At 43.1% G+C, this 18195-nt stretch overlaps 1 protein-coding gene and 1 pseudogene across 7 annotated transcripts in view; both read right to left on the reverse strand.

Annotated features, from left to right (window-relative positions):
* Nucleotides 1-18195, reverse strand: part of DENND2B (DENN domain containing 2B) — a 181967-nt gene that overhangs the window by 83785 nt on the left and 79987 nt on the right. The gene's annotated exons all lie outside the window — the stretch shown is intronic.
* On the reverse strand, nt 15211-17776 carry LOC118665409 (annotated as a pseudogene).

An 18195-nucleotide genomic window follows, 5' to 3' on the forward strand; every position in this document is an offset into this window, starting at 1 on the left:
AAAATATAACTCTTGATGAAAAAATGGTATGATATCTACTATATCATTCAACATCTCCAATGAAGATATTCATATAAGAAATCTCATTAAAATATAAAGCTAAAAAACAAACTTTGTCTGCCTTGAGAAAAGGGTATGTTTCCTCTTACCTAAAGTTTAGGTATCACAAGGTCAGTTTCCATGACTAGCAAGGAACTCCAAGTCCAAGGCCATTCATAGAAGCCATCTTAATTAACTAGATTAGGACATGTGCAAGGTCTTCTTTGCTTTGTTGTTGATGATCTGTTTCTCTTATTAACATGATTACGGACTTCCTTTGCCAAGCATTGTTCCCAGGTGTTAATTATGTTAATTCATTTAATACTCTAAAACTAGCCTATGAGGTAAATGCTATCAATTCTATTTTACCAAATAAGAAAACTAAAACCAAAGGTCATACAGTTAGTAAAAGGAAAAGCCAGAATTCAAACTAGGTCTGACTTTGAAGTTACTGCTCCTTCCACTAAGAACATCTTTATTATGTCTTCTGAGGCCAGTCATCTCAGTTCCTCTTTTGAAAGATTGGAATACAAAACCGATGAGATAATGTATGTAAAAATATTTAATGTGTTGTAAGTTATTATTCATATATAAATAACTATCATTATCCTGACTAAAGCAGAGGTGATATTTCTGCTTACACACACACACACACACACACACACACGCACGCACACCAGCAAAGTCAGCAGGAAATGAACTCCAAATACAGCCCAACAGAAACACTTTTCTCTCAACATTAAAACTCATAAGCGCTAACTGATTTGGCTCAGTAGATAGAGCATTGGCCCAGGTTCGATTTCAATCAAAGGCACTTACCTTGGTTGGAGGTTCCCTGACCTTGGTTGGTGCATGTGCAGGAGGCAACCAACGATGTTCTCTTCCACATCGATGTTTCTCTCTCTCCCTCCCCCTCCCTTCCATTCTCTCTAAAAATCAATGAAAAAATATCCTCAGGTGAGGATTAACAAAAAAATAATAATAATGATAAGTAAAACTCAAAAAAACCATGTAAGCCTGTGGGTCAGTCACTCCCTTCAACATAGGTGTTTGGCAAGATAGTGAGAAAACATCCCACTCCCAGACTTTGCTGGGCACAGACTCTGTTTGCCTTGGAATCAGGAAGATGGTGGTATTAAGCCAGGTTGCCCTTCTTATCTCCCAGCTCCACTTCAACCTCTTTTTCTTCAATGATGATCATCCTAAAAGTATTATTTCAAGAGATATCTTAGGAAGAGGAATTTTCATCTCAAGTGTTCATTTCTGGCTCATCCACAAGTCCATGACTTTAGCTCAAAGTTCTTCAAAACTATGAAACCTACTTATAGGTTATATAAATATGCTTATTTCCTATAGGCATGATGACAATGACCCAGGAGAGAGAGATACACAGGGTGGGGCAAAATAGATTTATAGCTATTTGTATATAAAATCTATAATAATAAAAGCATAATATGCTAATTAAACCAGATGACCTTTGGGAGGAAGCTGGGGCTGCCAGGGAAGCCTGGGTCCCTGGTGCCTACAGGCAGCTGGAGTGAAGCCCAGGGTCCTGGGTGCCAGAGGGAAGCCAGTGCTGGCAGCTGGGGAAAGGAAGGCCTACTCTTGCATGAATTTCGTGCACTGGGCCTCTAATAATACAATAATTAATAAATACTAATAAAGTACTCACAAGGTGCATGTGCCATCTCCTGCCCTAATGTACACCAGGCTCTCCCTGACAGCTTTCTCTGCATCCTAGCAACTTCAGTACCTATGTATATGGATCCACTCAAAACTCATGATTGATTCCCTGATTTCAATGTTACTTTAATTACCTACCTATGGACAAACATTGGACCTAGTCATTGCCTAAAACTACACATCTCAATTTTATCCTACAAAACCCTATGTCCTGACAACAATTTCCCCTCTTGACCTTTTTACTACCCAATAGCTGCTCTTTGACCTTGGCCAAGTCTCTCTTCCCTAGTTTACATCAGCCACCACCTTTTTGTCCTTCCAGGTGAGAATCCACGATCCATCACTCCCTCAAATCCCTATCCCCTTTCTCCTTCCACTGTACCTGCTTGTAAAGCTCTCACTCTGGATCAATTCAAGCATCAGTGTACACTGTTCCCAGTGAAAGCAACTAAAAATTGCTGGTCAGAAATCAACATGTCCAAAACATGTCTGGAAGATCTTTTGTAGATACATTCTGAAGTATTTATGGATGAAATGGTATGATGCCTTTTTTGCTTCCAAAAATGCAGTGGGGAAAAACGGGGGGAGGTTAGTGGTCAAGGATAAAGATAAAACAAGCTAGTTCATGTGTTGATAATAGTTGAGGCTGGATGATGTATATATGGGTGTTCATCTTCTATTCTATTTTTGTGTATGCTTGACATCTTCCATAATAAAAAAAGTTTAAAAAATAAAACCACTTAAGTGAAAGATTAATGGGGAAGAATGCCAAAGGTCACCCACAGATTATCTGCTAGTTATAAAATGAAAACTATAATTTTACAACGGAGAAATTTGGCTGACCCTACCTTAAGTAGTAATCAAATTTAGCATCAATAATAGTGGGAAAACCAGACATTATGTGCCTCTGATCTCTGCATCATTTCTAAAGGGTTTTTGTCTCCTCAAAAATGTTTAAATCTAAATCTAATCAAGCCTCTATATCTAGTTTACAGTTTACAGAAAATACCACATTTTGGGAAGCACCTCTGCTGGTGAGAGAGAAAGAGCCTAAACAATACTCCAAAGAAACAATAAGATGTCCACAACATAGCAAATAAACTTAGGTAACGATTTTTAAGAAAAAGGAATGCCTAAAACTGAACTCGTCATCTCCCTTGTCACCCCTAATAAAACTCTTTCTTCCCGGTACTTTTCCCACAAAGTCGCCTGAGTTTCTGCAGCTCCTCCTTGACTTTTCACTTTCCTTATTTGAGGATATAACCAAGTCCTGCAAATTCCACCTCCTTAATGTCTCAGAGTCACCTCCGTTCCCCTGCCACTCTTAACTCAGACTGAATTATTGATTGCTTGGTTTACTACAATAATCTCCTAAAAACCATCTCCTTGTTCCTACTTTTACATTCTCCAGATCTGCTCTCTACACTTCAGCCAAAGTGACCTTGCAAATGTAGCCATATCACTCCAGTGCTCAAATTCTGTTAGCAGCTCCTTTGCCCACAGCGTGCTTCCCAAAATGTGGTGAGGAACTGCAAGGCGGGCACCCCACATCCCATTGCACAGCACTGAAGGGCATGCAATCACCAGGTGACCCAGTCATTCACTTTGTAATGCTTTCAAACCTTCTCGCTAGATTAAGAGGAAAGTCTCCACTTGCTGCTGTCTTTGACACCTGATAATCTCTTAAGAGAGAAGACTTTCATAGGCAGTAGTATCTAGCTAAAATTTTAATGCATTTTTTGTCTTCACTGTATTTACTTTAAGAGTTATCTTCTGTGTATAGTAAATAGTATTGATTTTTCACCTTAAGAAAGTAAGATAATGTTTTAGTGAATTAAGTTTGGGAAAAAATTCAGGTTTCTCTGTATGAGTGTGGTGATTTCAAAACAAGTTTGCAAACTGTTTGCTATTCCTGTCCTTGAACCAGACAGCCTGTGACTACCTCAAGGAACAGAAGGAGGCTATGTGAGGGCACCTGACTTCCAAGACAAGGTTGGATTAGGGCCGTGCAACCTCTGCAGTCTCTTTCATGGCGCTGGCTTTCAGGTCCTGAGCCACCTGGTAAGAAATCTAGCTGCCCCTGGGGCTGCCATGCTGGAGGGACCACAGAGAGTAACAATGGAGGTTGGGGGAAGGGGGTGAAGCAAAAGGGATAGAGCTGAGGAGGCCCAGCTGCTTGACTTTTCCCAGCGCGGGCTCCACACACAGGGTGAGCGAGTCTTCTGCTGATTCCAGCCCTAGCCACCCTCTGACTACAACTGCCTGAGAAGACCCCAAGCGAGACCCACAAAACCACAAGAGGTAATAATAAAATTACTGCTCTTTAAACAGCCACTATGTCTACGGGTGGTGTGGTATCATCTTGACACTGCTCACGCCGCACGATGTAAGCAAATGATCGGTGGGCAGCTATGTGCCATAACTCTGCACATACTACTTCACTCCCGTCTTTGCACATGCCAATCCCTTGACCTGACATGCCCCTCCTTGCCTTGTCCACTTAAAAAAATAAATCTATTCCTATTTCAAAATCTGAATCGGTACCATGTCCTCCGTGAAACCTTGCCCTCACCTTCCTCGCTCTCTTGCCACCAGTAACTGGACTAGCGCTTTCCTCCCAGTGCCACGTGTATGGCAGCATAAATCACACTACAGTGTACTCACCTTTTATATGTCTTGTCCACTAAACTATTAAATGCTTTAAGGGTAGTGATTGTATGTCTGTATGCAGCTGGTCTCAAGGGGCCTAATGAATGTTTGCTGATCTGAAGTACAGTTTCCCCTTCTGCTTCCTTATTTAGCCTATTTCTACTAAAAACATTTCGATCTAAACTCCTGACTGACAGGGACAGCAATGATGTCAGTCAGTGCTACCCTCCTCCTCCCTAACTTTGGGTTCAAGGATTTTACTTAACCTACCCTTGAATAAGGCTTTCTTTTCCAGTTCACAACCCATAGGAGCAGTAACCCTAAGCTGCCCCAGCAGTAAATGCTGACTTTTTATTTATTATGTTATTATTTTTTTTATTGATTTCAGAGAGGAAGGGAGAGGGAGAGAGAGATAGAAACATCAATGATGAAAAAAAAAAAAAAAAAAAAAGAAACATCAATGATGAGAGAGAATCATCAATCGGCTGCCTCCTGCACACCCCCTACTGGGGATCAAGCCCGCAACCCAGGCATGTGCCCGGACTTGGAATCGAGTCCGCAGGCCAACGCTCTATCCACTGAGCCAAACCGACCAGGGAGAAGCTGACTTTTTAAATACAATTAGGTGGGACCTACTAGTTCAATATCTGGGATATAAATGAGTCCCAACAAATACTATTTCTCTTCCTTCTCTCACTTCAAAAAAATCTTCCTTAATTTATCTTCTAAACAGATTAAGAAATTTCTCCCCACTTCTTCCTGCTGCTCCCCTCTCACAGAATCACAACTTCCTGGGTCTTAACATCCCTTCAGACCTTGGCCCTTGACTCTCCTCAGCACCAAACCATGCATCTTCAACATGCAATTGCCCTCCTGTTCCCACTGCACCAAACCAGGTGTAACCTGAGAGAGAGGTTTTTCTGCCACAAAATCTAGGTCCAGTGTATCAAAATGAAGCTTTTTAGAAGGGGAGTGATGCAGTTCTCCCCAAACATTAAGAAAAGGAATCTGGCCCTGGCCAGTGGGGCTCGGTTGGGTGTCATCCTGTGCACTGAAAGGTCATCAGTTCAATTCCCAGTCAGGGCACATGCCCAGGTTTCAGACTCCATCCCTCCCTGGGTGTGCAGGAGGCAGCAGAACAATGTTTCTCTCCAATCAATGTTTCTCTCTCTCCCTCTCCCTTCCTCCTCTCTAAAAATCAATTAAAATATTTTTTTAAAGAAAAAAAAAGGAATCTGGTTGTATTGTATAAGAATAACAAAAAACAAGAAACAGGATTGGGAATCAGGTGCAATTTCTTCATCTGCCTCTCTCACTAAAGGCTTTTTTGGTAAACTGAGTCAGTAATGTTCCTCTAAACAGCTGCAAAAAATGTTTTTAATGGTTATGATATATACAAAATGAGAAGTATAATAATAATTTGAATACAGATAGCCTCACTCACTAAAAACACTAAAGTGGACAAGTTTACAAATTTTATGTAAGAAGCAAATTAAAAGGAAAAAGGTTATTTTGGTTTTTATCAATTATAAAGTTATAGTTTAAATGTAAAAGTTAAAACCATAAAAACATGAATTATTTTTATAATCCTGATGAATGAATAAAAGAATTTAAAAGTATGACATAAAATCCAACTCAACAGCCATAGGGCTGGGGAGCCATTAAGTTCAATATCATATATTTGCCTCCATAAACATTTAAAACATGTGAAAGGTAAATAATTAGCATAAACAAAGTCAAAAATTAAAGAGAAAAAAACTGGGGAGAAAAATATAAGCAACATATAAGGCAAAGAGTTCTAATGTAAGATGTATGTAAAAGTTCTTACAAATCTACAGGAAAAAATACCAACCAAACAGAAAAATGAACAAAATATTTGAACAGAAAATTCACATAAAAATAAACGCAACTTCCAGTGAGCATAAAGGATATTCAATTTCACTAATAAAGAAATCCTAAATAAAGTAACAATAATAAATCCCTTTTCACCTATCAGATTGGCAAAGATGAATAACACCCACGTTGCCAAGGGCATGTTAGAAACAGGCACCTTTATATACTGTGGATGGGAATTAATTGATGCAACTCCTTTGGAAGGCAGTTTGGCAATATTTATTAACATTTTAAATGAGCATAATACCCTTTGATTAGCAAACCTTCCCTTCTAGGAATTTTGCCTAAGGTAATACAAGTATTGGAACACTTGGGGGAAAAAAGATGGCTGTGTACTGCCGCTTATTGTAGCACAATTATAAAAAAATTTGGAAACAACTCAAATGTCCATCAATAGGGCTTGATTAAAGTATGATACATCCATCTGAAGAAACACAATGCTGCCATTGAAAGTAATATACTGACATGGAGAAATAGCCTAGGTAAATTATCAAGTGAAAAATTTTACAGTAAAACATAATCATCTTTATTCATTTTTATGTGGTAAAAAAGATATAAAATTTGGCATTTTAAGCATTTTTAAGTTTACAATTCAGTGGCATTCACAATGTTGTGCAACCATCACCACTATTTCCAAAACTTTTTCATCACCCCAAAACAGAAACTCTATAACCATTAAGCAATAAGTCCCCATTCTCCTCTCTCCCTAAGCTCCTAGTGACCTCTAATCTACTTTGTGTCTTTATAAATTTGCCCATTGTAGCTATTTCATATAAGCAGAATCACACAATATTTATCCTTTTGTGTCTGGCTTATTTCACTTAAGACAATGATTTCAAAGTTCATCCACATTATAGCAGGTATCAGACCTTCATCCCTTTTTAAGGCTGAATAATACTGTATATACCACATTTTGTTTATTCATTCATCTGTGGGTGAACATAGGTTGTTTCCACCTTGGCTACTGAGAATAATGCTGCCATGAACACTGCCATACAAGTAAGTATCTAAGTCCCTGTTTTCAATTATTTTGGGTTTATACCTAGACAAGTGGAATTGCTGGGCCATATAGTAAGTTTTAACTTTCTGAGGAGCCAAAAGAATTTGGTTCCATAACAGTTGCAACATTTACATCTCCATCAGCAATGTATGAGGGTTCTATTGCTCCACATCCTCACCAACACTTTTGATTTTCCATTTTATTTTTTTTCTAAAAATAAATTCACCCAAGATAGGTTCCTGTACGCTTGCTAATCAGCAATTATAACACATTACAGTTCTCATGTGTGCAAACAGCAAGGCCCTGGGTCAGCAAAAGTGAGAAGACCTGAGCCCTGGTCCTAGCTTTGCCACCCTGGGCACTCAGTTCTCTCATCTCTAAACTCTGAGGCATCTGGGACTGGGTCAGAGTTCCCAAACAATATGAACGGGCTCCAGCTGTGCAGATATAGTGACTTCTTCAAGCCCGGGCAGCACTGGGGCTCAGTGCCACCAGCCGCCTCCTTTCACCCCAGTGCGCCTTACAAAAGTGATCCTTTTCTGTGTGTGCAGAGATATGAAAAAGACTGGGCAGTGCTAGGTCAGGTAACCCTTACTACCCCTTTCCACACGGAAACAGAACTCTATGCTTGTGCTGAACTAATGAGGGAAGCTTAAGAAGAGGAGAAAGAGCCTTCGGGGAAATCTAAGAGTCCCTGACCACAAGGAAAAATGAAGATGGTCTCCCCAAGGGGAGAAGCAAGCACAGACCAGGACTCAGGAAATGAGAATGCCAAGGAAGAGAGGACAGTGGGTATTTACTAAGTCAAGTGTGTCACCTGAAGCCACAGGTCCTGAAGTCAAGAGCAAGGGGCAGTGCCTGGAGCCATGCTGCTCTGGGAGGAGTGTCCCAAAATTCCCTGCTGGGGCAGCAGACAGTAGAAAACCTGACCTCCGTGGGAAGAGGCACTGAGGCTGGTGAAGTGAAAGCCAAGCGAGAGCCTCTCTTCCAGGTGTTCTCAGCCTATCGGCTGCCAACAGTGGACTTTGCCCTTGAATTGTACTCTGGAGCTAAAGAGATAATCTCCCAGCCATGTCTTGTGTAAACCTGGCTAATCAACAGCACACACTATGCAGAGCCTGCCTGCAGTCCCCAAATCAGTCTGCCAACCAAAATGCTGTGCTGAAGGGCAGGGGGCGCGGGGGGGGGGGGGGGGGGGTGAGCTTATCCTGGCATCAATGTCACCTATCCTAACAGAATCAAATGCCCAGGTGGGTATATTCCAAAAAAATCAGTCAAACAGCTGTTTAGAGACAAGCACAGAGCTGGAAGCCTCATCCGGAAGTGATATGGATATCGTGAGAAGAGTCATTGTGACTGGGGCAGCAACTCTGTTGATACTACAGGTTAAGCCACCCAAGGGATTCTACCGTACAGACATGAAATTCTAGGTTAATGAAAGAAGGCATACCAGTTAGCATCTGGCCCTCACACCCTCATTTGAATCTCAGCTGCTGACCTTCTTAAGGAGCGGTTCCCATTAGCACTTAGAAAGCTTGTAAAAAAGCAAACTCTTGGGCCCCACTTCAGAACTACTGAAACAAGCTCTCCAGGTGAGTTTGGGGAATGCTCAAGTCTGCAACCACTGCTCTGCAGCTCCTAAGGGCTCTGCAACCTGGAGTTCAGAACCCCCAGACGTCCCTTAATTTTGAGGGACTGGAATATCACCTCTTAGTTACAATCAATAAGATAAACAAAACAAGTTTCTCCCACCCAATTCTATCATCCACATGGGGGCATAGGTTTCTTTCCTACCAACCAAATCCAGTTTGCTTTCAGAAGAAGGATTCCCCAGTTCCCAGAGGCTTCGAGTCCTTCAAGATCTGACCTTGACAAATCTTTTCAGCCTCATCCCCTAAGTCATCTGTGAGTCCAAGCTCATGGTGAATGACCATGTATTGTCTGCTAAGAAAGTGAGTGCTGAAGACAAAAACACTAAGGAATCTTTCCTAACCACATATATTTTGCTCTTGAAGCAAAGTAGTTACTAAAAAAGACAGGGACGGAAAAGACAGGAACGGAGAATCCCATTACTTACAAAAGAAATCTGTGTGTGTGTCAGGAATCTGTGCTAAATCTGAACTTCAATCTCACTCTGCTCTGCCCATCACAAACTATTGTCTAAGCCCGCTGCCTGGGCTGAACGCAGATCTCACGAACACCGAGGAATGAGACATTAAACACCCTACACATTTTCATTTTGGAATCCCAATCCTTCATTTATAGAATCCAAACAGGATCAGTCCCATGGAAAAGAAGTATCCACCAACAGAAATTAGTCACTATTCAATTTCCAGCCTGTGAGAAGTGGCGGCCTAAACATTTCCAACAAATGTGGAGACTCTAAGAGAGGCCTTTGAACTAGGAAATCATACCAGTTTATTTACAAGGGCTAGTTTACTGACAAATTTTTTTAAATTCTCCAAAAACACGCCCAGCCATCGTGGCTCAGTGGTTAAGCGTCAACCTATGAACCAGGGGACCACAGTTTGATTCCCAGTCAGGGCACATGCCCGGATTGCGGGCTTAAAACTCAGTGTGGGTCAGGCAGGAGGCAGCCAATCAATGATTCTCTCTCATCATTGATGTTTCTGTCTCTCTCTCTCCCTCTCCCATACTCTCTGAAATCAATAAAAATATTTCCAAAAAAAAAAAAAATAGAATTCTCCAAAAACAAAAACCATCTTTTTACCTAAAACAGGAGGAATCATAATCTAAGACATCTATCTACTTGTAAAGTGTTAATGAGAAAGATCATCACTCTTCCTACCCAGGCAAAGCGAGGGGATTCAGGTTATCTGTTTTCAAGTCTTGACACACACACCGGCCCTCCGCTGTGTTTGGTATGGACTGGCATTCTCAATGTTGAACCAGGTACTCCTATCAGAGAGAGCTGAGAAAAATCTCAAAAACTCCACAAATACCCAAAGCCATCCAGCTTCTAATGGATAGAAAGGAGAACATGGAAGTAAACATGACAATTCAGGAAATAATGTTCCTTAAATATTTTAGGTAACTAAGAGAAGGTACAGTTGGCATACAGATCAGAGTGGAGATATATAAAGGGCACATCCTTGGGAATCACACTGACGTAGGCTTGGACTTTCAGCATATTGGCCACTCCGAGTTCCTCATCTGTAGACATCAGAACATCAACAAATTCACTCACAGGCAGTTGTGATAATTTACTAAAATGATGCAAGTGAGCTCTGACTGGCTTGGCTCAGTGGATAGAGCGTCGGCCTGCGGACTGAAAGGTCCCAGGTTCGATTCCGGTCGAGGGCATGTACCTTGGTTGCAGGCACATCCCCAGTAGGGGGTGTGCAGGAGGCAGCTGATCGATGTTTCTCTCTCATCGATGTTTCTAACTCTCTATCCCTCTCCCTTCCTCTCTGTAAAAAATCAATAAAATGTTTTTAAAAAATAAATAAATGAAATAAAATGATGCAAGTGAAAATGCCTGGTTTGACACAATGCCTAGACTAGACTAAGCACTCTACTAATGACACACCACTAACTTAAAACCCACAGAAAGTTTTAATACACATATTTGCTTGATCCCAAGAAATATGCAGAATTGAATAGTTATTCAACATCCTTTAGCTAATTAGCTGTGTGCCTATACCAGTGGTTCTCAACCTTCTGGCCCTTTAAATACAGTTCCTCATGTTGTGACCCAACCATAAAATTATTTTCGTTGCTACTTCATAACTATAATGTTGCTACCATTATGAATCGTAATGTAAATATCTGATATGCAGGATAGACTTAGGCGACCCCTGTGAAAGGGTTGTTCAACCGCCAAAGGGGTCGCGACCCACAGGTTGAGAACCTCTGGCCTATACCCTCTCAAGAGCCTATTTACCCATATTTTTTTTCTTTTCAGGTGCTATCAAATTCAATATTCCTCTTAGCCAACTATCTCTCTCAAATACAATATATACCCCTCATGGTGGTTCTTCAAACTCCTTACTGTGGCCAAAAGGCTCTGCCTGAACTAGCCTCCACCATCATTTTATACCCTACATTCAGGGGCTCCTTGTATTCTAACAACGATGACTTTATGTTCTTAGAACAGGCTAAGCTCTCTCCGACCTCGGGGGCCTTGCCTCTGCTGTTCCCTCTTCCAGGAGTGTACTTCCCCCAAAGCCTCAAATACAAGGCTTCTTCTTGTTCTTGAACTTGCAGCTCCAATGTCATATTCTCAGAGAGGCTTTCTCTAAATTTTTCTGTTGAAAATAGCTTTCACGTTCCTGTTACTCTCTTTTACGTGACCATTATTTCCTCCATAGCTCACACCGCGATCTTCATCTCATTTACTGATTTCTTTACTGTTTCCTGACTGCTCCCCCACTATACTGGAAGCTCCATGATACAAGGACGCTGCTGTCTTCCTTATCTCTACATCCCCAGCATTTATAACAGCGCCTAGAACAAAATGGATACTCGAAAACTATGTAGCGAATGAATAAATAAATTCAGTTTCAAAACAAGAGAGGCAGAGTTGGACAGCCCCCACCCACCTTCATTTTGCAACTAACTGGTGGTCAGCAGAAAATGGGTTCTCAGGGAAAGGCTGTAAATTAAAAAGAGAAAAGGCTGAGGAGAAAGGAACCCACGGGGAACACAGAAAAAGTTATCTCAACTCTCCCACTGACAGGATGTTAACTGCTAGCGGGGGCTGGGAGTATGTCACAGGTGTGCAGTCTCCATGGCTTTCTTCTGCCTTCTCCACCAATTTTTCTCATTGTGACGAAATATACATAAGTCCATGGTTTTCCCCCTTAGTGTCTACGCTTCCCAGGCTCAACTTCTTCCAGCAAAGCTATGTACACAACTGACCTTGGGTGTTGTTCAGGTAACAAGAAATCTGGATAGCACTGATTTTGAAACCCACCTCTGGGTTTTGAGATTTAAAACAAAACAAAACCAAAAACAACACAACTTTTTATTTCCATTTAATGCAATTTAAATAAAACAAACATTTCCAGTTGTTCCTCGTTGCTGTCTTTTAAACCTGATCCCTGCCACTTCCCTTCGGGACCTTTCCTCAGAGTCAACAAAACCCGCTGCCCTTCTTGCCACCAGCATCCTATCCTCACTCTGGCTCTCCCAGACGCAGCTCAGCCACGCTGACAAACTCAGAGAGGCAGTGCTGCCCGGTCCATTTCAGAAACCAGCAACTTCTCTGGCAGTCTTGCCATTTGTGTCTGAATCCAAAAGGGTGAGTGAGTCAGGGGTTAGGAGGAGGCAAAGAAAACAAGGGACTTCCGTGCGCTCTTCCCTTTCTAGATTCCAAAATCTCAATTCCCTGACCACAGCAGCTGAGTCAGTCAAGTCACGAACTGCAAACCACGGCCCCTGCCATTGCCAAGTTCATCTCAGCTGCCCCTCCTGCATTCAAGTGCCATACTTCTTTCTAGTTGCCAGGGTCAGTCGGGTTCTTTAATGATCTTTCCTATTGGCACCCATTTTGCCATGTGACAAATACATACACACACGGGTTTGACCTTCTTATCCCCAGATCTTTACAAGCGAGTACAAAGCCCCATGTGTGGTTTGTACACCGTCTGGTCGTCTCCTCTTTTAATCACTCACTCCTTTCACGGTAAATCAAAAATTGGTAACAAACTAAATAGGGTGGGAGATTCTGGCACAACATTGTTCCAGGAATACGTGCCTCCAATGAGGAATGTAGGGCATAATGCAAGTCACACCACAGCTGAGCTTCTGAGTGTACAGGGAGCTACTATGGAGTCTGAACTCCTGCCTGTAGGAGCCTCCAGAAGTAAAACAGAAGAAATAAAATGTCTGACTCTAATCTTCAGTGTTCAGTCTTTTCAAGCAAAGGAACCTTAAATTATAGACAGCCTCATTCAAAGAGAAAATTTGTGAAGCACCTACTCCCAGGAACTCCCCATTCTGCCCTAGGCCTGCCTGGGTTCAGCAGGCCCATAAATTGGCACTGTTGATATGACCTTCCCAGGCTGTATTTCAACAAGAGATAACAACAAAGCTGCGAGCTTTGGTAGCACTCAAAGGAGATTTGAGGGACTTAAAACATGCTGCTAAGTTTGGCAGCGAAAGTTTCTGCTTCGTGCAGTTGGAGAAGGAAATCTCTTTATAATTACACTTGCAGATAAGATGCACCAAGCCGTGTGTGCTGCTCATTCTCGTTAGGAACAGATTAGGACCTCCTCATCTCAATCCCCCGCTCTTCTGAGCAGTCCGAGGGGTCGCTGCTGGGGCCCGGAGTCAGCATGTCTCTTGGGAAGACAAAGTGCCCGGAGCTTTATGACACCACTTACTGTCTTAGCCACAACCACCTGCCGGCTCCTCACACCTCACCGTCTGTCCGAGCTTACACTCTCCTTTAGCCTGGCTCCTATCTTGCTCTTTCACACAGGGTTCTGCCACGTCCCTACTCCAGGGCCATGCAACATACATTACTCATCAGAGAGCGGCCTTTCAACGGACATGCTCCTTAGGCTCACCCCGATTCCCCTCTGGTTTATATATTTCTTCACCACAGCAAAGCCCCAGGGCTATGATCTAGGTACTGACTGGGGGCACTTATGACTGCTCTGCTGATACTAGATATCTGCCCAAGACATAGAGTAGGGGTGGGGAACCTTTTCTCTGCCAAGGGCCATTTGCATATTTATAACATCAGTCGAGGGCCATACAAAATTATCAACTTAAAAATTAGCCTGTTGTATTCGGTCAAACTCACCCCTAATTAACTCACCCCTAATGCCTTGGCAAGGCCAGACCAAATGATTTCTCCAGCCTTATACGGCCCAAGGGCTAGATGTTCCCCACCCCTGACATAGAGGACGGGGATATCACCTCACATTTCTCAGCAGAACAAACCTAACAAACTAGCCACTCAGAAACAAACTCTGCTTGGCTTACAACTACAACAATTTCTTACGTTCCATTCAGCACTAGATACAGGACACTATTCTAGGCACCTGATACTTAGGCCTCAACCCCATGCAATTATACAGAAGAGGCACTGGAGCAGGGGCAGGCTAAGTAACTTCTCTACGTGGCAGAGCCAGAATTTGACCCCAATAGTCCAGAGCCCTGGCTCTAAACATTACGCTTTCATTGGATGACTCTTCCCCAGCTGGGGTCCAACCCCAGCAGGTCCAGGGGTCCTCAAAGGTGTGGACAGAGTCGGCGAAGAAGGAATGACACGGAGACAGCGTTCAGTTGATCAGCAGCCTAGCCAGGATCTCTAGCCAAGTTCTGGTCAGGATCTCCAGCAAAGTTCTGGTTAGGATCTCCAGCCAGGTTCTGTGTCCATGTTCTCTTGCTAGGTTCTCCAGCCAGGTTCTCCAGCCAGGTTCTGTAGCCATGTTCCCTCGCTAGGTTCTCCAGCCAGGTTCAGTCACCAGGTTCTAGTCAGGTTCTCTTGCCATGTTCTATCCAGGTTCTGTAGCCAGGTTCTGTCTCTAGGTTCTTCAGCCAGGTTCTCTCGCTAGGTTCTGTGTCTAGGTTCTGTGTCCAGTTTCTGTCCAGGATCTTTTGCCATGTTCTCTCCAGCGAAGTTCTTCTGTCTCTAGGTTCTGTGTAGGTTCTGTGTCTAGGTTCTGTGTCTAGGTTCTGTGTCTAGGTTCTGTCTCCTGTTGTCTTGTTACATCTGTATTTATACCAGTTGATTCCAATCCTATCAATCTCTATTCCAAAGGTTAGGGCGTTTCTTATCTCCATTCCAGGGAGTAAAGATTATGTAGCTTAAGCATGATTGTTCGTAGTTAAAGTGATTAATTACCCGCCTGGCACTTAGTTAAGGGGTTTTATTCCCTCCCTAACTTCAGGGGAAAATCCCTACCTGGGGAAACAACCTTTCTCAGAGAGGTGACCTTGGTTAAAACACATAGTGCCAAGAAGGTGAGCAAACATATTAAGAACAGTATGCCATATATGCCAGGTCCCTTGAAACAGCAAGCATGGACCAGCTCCCGGCATTCCCCCATCACATGGGTTTGTCTTTAAGCACAACTGGCTCACTCAAAACTCTAAAGAAGAGAGTCGGTCACAGAACATGGCAATTTTTCTCCACTGAGAGGAGGAAACAGGGATGACCATATTTATCCCAGAGCTGGTCTAAGTCCACACAGCAGAACAAATAAGGATTCTACACACGTCAACCCAAATTTTCCCAGCAGCACCAACTGAGACCCACCTCCTTCTTACAGATCTGGTGGGCTTCCTAGCTTACTATGGGCTGGAGCCTCTTTGCAAGCTGTTGGAGCCCAGCCATGTGCATCTGAGAACAGGTTCCTGGCTCTCCAGGTCATGAGTATGAAGTAGAAATGCTTCCTTGAATTCAGCTGCTGAGGTTTTAAAAAAAAAGCTACTCAAATAGTTTTAAAACATAAACTATATATGTTGGCCAATTTGGGGAGATAAAATGAATAGAATATTATACTTAATTTCATAGAACTTCAGGGAATCTAGCGGAAAAAATAAGGCAGAATGTTGATGGAAACACTCAGTCCAAACCTCCCACTTTCTAGAAGTGGAAACCGAAGCCTAGAGAAGCCATGTTACGTCCCCAGGGTCACCCAGCAAGTCATAGGTAGAGCCGGGACTAAAGCTCGGGTCTGCGGACTACCTGGCCAGGGCTCCTTCTCCTGCTGAAGGCAGGCAAAGAAATGCATGGTGGGAGAGGTCTCTAACAGCAGCAGCTGGCATTCACTGAGAGCATATTCGTGCTAGGAACCCTAGTTATACTATAAGTGCTTTATATAAATCAACTCATTTAACCCTTACAACAAAGTTTTTTCTCCTTTGAGGCATTTTTCTTGCACATTTGCATTATGTCACTAGAAAAAGAATCCCAAGATTTTCCCTCCTGTGTGTTTTCTTCTTGCTTCTTCGTGGTCCATGAGGCCCGCTGAGGTTGCCAGTACAACGAAACCAAAGTGACGGGGCAGAAGCAAGTTGTTCTGCCGTTTTTCTAGATCTTTCAGTTGCACATCAAATTTGGGGCTGATTAGTCCACACTAGTTTAACCTGTGCCTGTGAGGTTCACAACAATTTTCCCAGCTCTGTGGTCATCAATAACTTCAAATTCGCCAGTGTAACCATGCCTCGTCACCACAGTTAGAAAGCGGCTGACTTTGGAGCACGGCCTAATAAGAACCTGGCGTTTGCCACTCTTTTCGGCACTGTTGATACTCTTCGGAGCATCAGCCAGGACATTCATGTGTACGACTATGGTGGCATAGGAAGATGGCGAAAAGACTACAACCAACTTTTGAGATGAGTAACAATACTCCCAATTTGCAGGTGAAGACACTAAGGTTTACAGAGATTAATTTGCCAGAGGTCCACAGATGGGAAGAAGAAGAGCCACATTACGCATCTCCAGAGCTGGCTGCAAAGCCTGTGCTCTGAGCTGGGTGGTGGAGGAGACGTCCATGGAATTCATGGATGTGGAGAGAGGAGCACTGGCGTGGCCTGAGTGCAGAGCACTAGGGGCAGCTGGCGAAGGGCCTCCAGTGCTGGGTTAAGGAGGACCGCAAGGGGCTGGCCTACAGGAAAGGGCAGGCAAGAGGCAGCTCTAATCTCCCCTGACCATTAAGGGTAAGCATCCTACAGGATGATAAAGCTGAGCCTGTGAAGCTGGTTTGAGAAGGACCACCTCAGAGACTCTCCTGGGGTCGTGACAGAAAGATGAAGAAAATGCAAAGTGGAAACTCCTACTAAAAGAAGAATCTGATTTGACCTGCCCAACACAGTAACCCCAACCTGATTAAGAGGGGCCAGCCTTACCTCCTTGGAGATGCTGCTCTAAGTTGGTAATGATAATGGAAAGCATTGGACATCTACTGTGTGCCAGGCTCTGGGCTGAGAGCATTACAGGTGTCATTTCATGTTGTCCTCACCACAACTCCAACAAGCTAAGTACTATCACTATATCCATTTTATAGATGCCTTGCAGAAAACTGAGACTCAGAGACATTAAATAACTTGCCCAAGGTTGCAAGGTCACACAGTTAGTAAGTAGTACTGTCAGGTTCTAAATGTAGGCTTAAAAGACTCTTGAGCTCCAGCTCTTAATCACTGCACCATACCAAAGGTAAAAGACTTATAGTAAGTGCAAATGGTTCCATCAGAGCTGCTCTAAGGCAGCACCGTACACTCACTGATTATCCAGTTGAACAAACACATCACAGGTTGATTCGTTTAAAAGTAATTTATGACAACTGAGTTATCAGAACTCCATAAGAGAGCCTGTGTTCCAGGACACAAGTGAGCACATCAAAATTCAGTTCCTTCCATGAAGCGAGGTAGTTCTAAAACCCAGGCGACTTCATAGTTTTCTTTCCAATTTTCCCATTTCCTATCACCTCCTCCCTCACACCCCATCTTCTGACACTCTCAGAAAAGCTTTGACACAGGCCGAGAACCCTCACCCTCTTCATATTTCCAGTCCTTTAGTTGGCTCTCTTCCATCATTCAGACCATGTTTTAAATGCTTTAAATCAGCATCTGAGAGTCGGACCCTTCTCCTTTTTCCCAGCCTAAAGCATGAGAGAGTCATTAACCCTGACACGAAAACCCTATACTTCAGCAGATCTATGGTTCTCCTCTCTTAATCAGGCCTGCTCTGGGGAGGAAATAACCACAACATATATGGGCATCAGTACCACACTTGATGCTTTTTTAGATCCTGCCCAGCTCTTGGCCCAGATCCTCTGTGTTCAGTGACTAAATGGGTGAAACTAAATGGGTGAACAGACCAAGACAGCATATGGGCACCAGAGATGCTGCCAAGCCCAAGAGCAAATGAACAGGAGTTCAATCCCAATGCCAGCCACCCCCACCCACCCCTGTCTTCCCAGGGTTTGTTAGAACCTACACGGCACGGTCTC

This window comes from Myotis myotis, unplaced genomic scaffold (genome assembly GCF_014108235.1).
Source record: "Myotis myotis isolate mMyoMyo1 unplaced genomic scaffold, mMyoMyo1.p scaffold_m19_p_10, whole genome shotgun sequence".
Lineage (NCBI taxonomy): Eukaryota > Metazoa > Chordata > Mammalia > Chiroptera > Vespertilionidae > Myotis > Myotis myotis.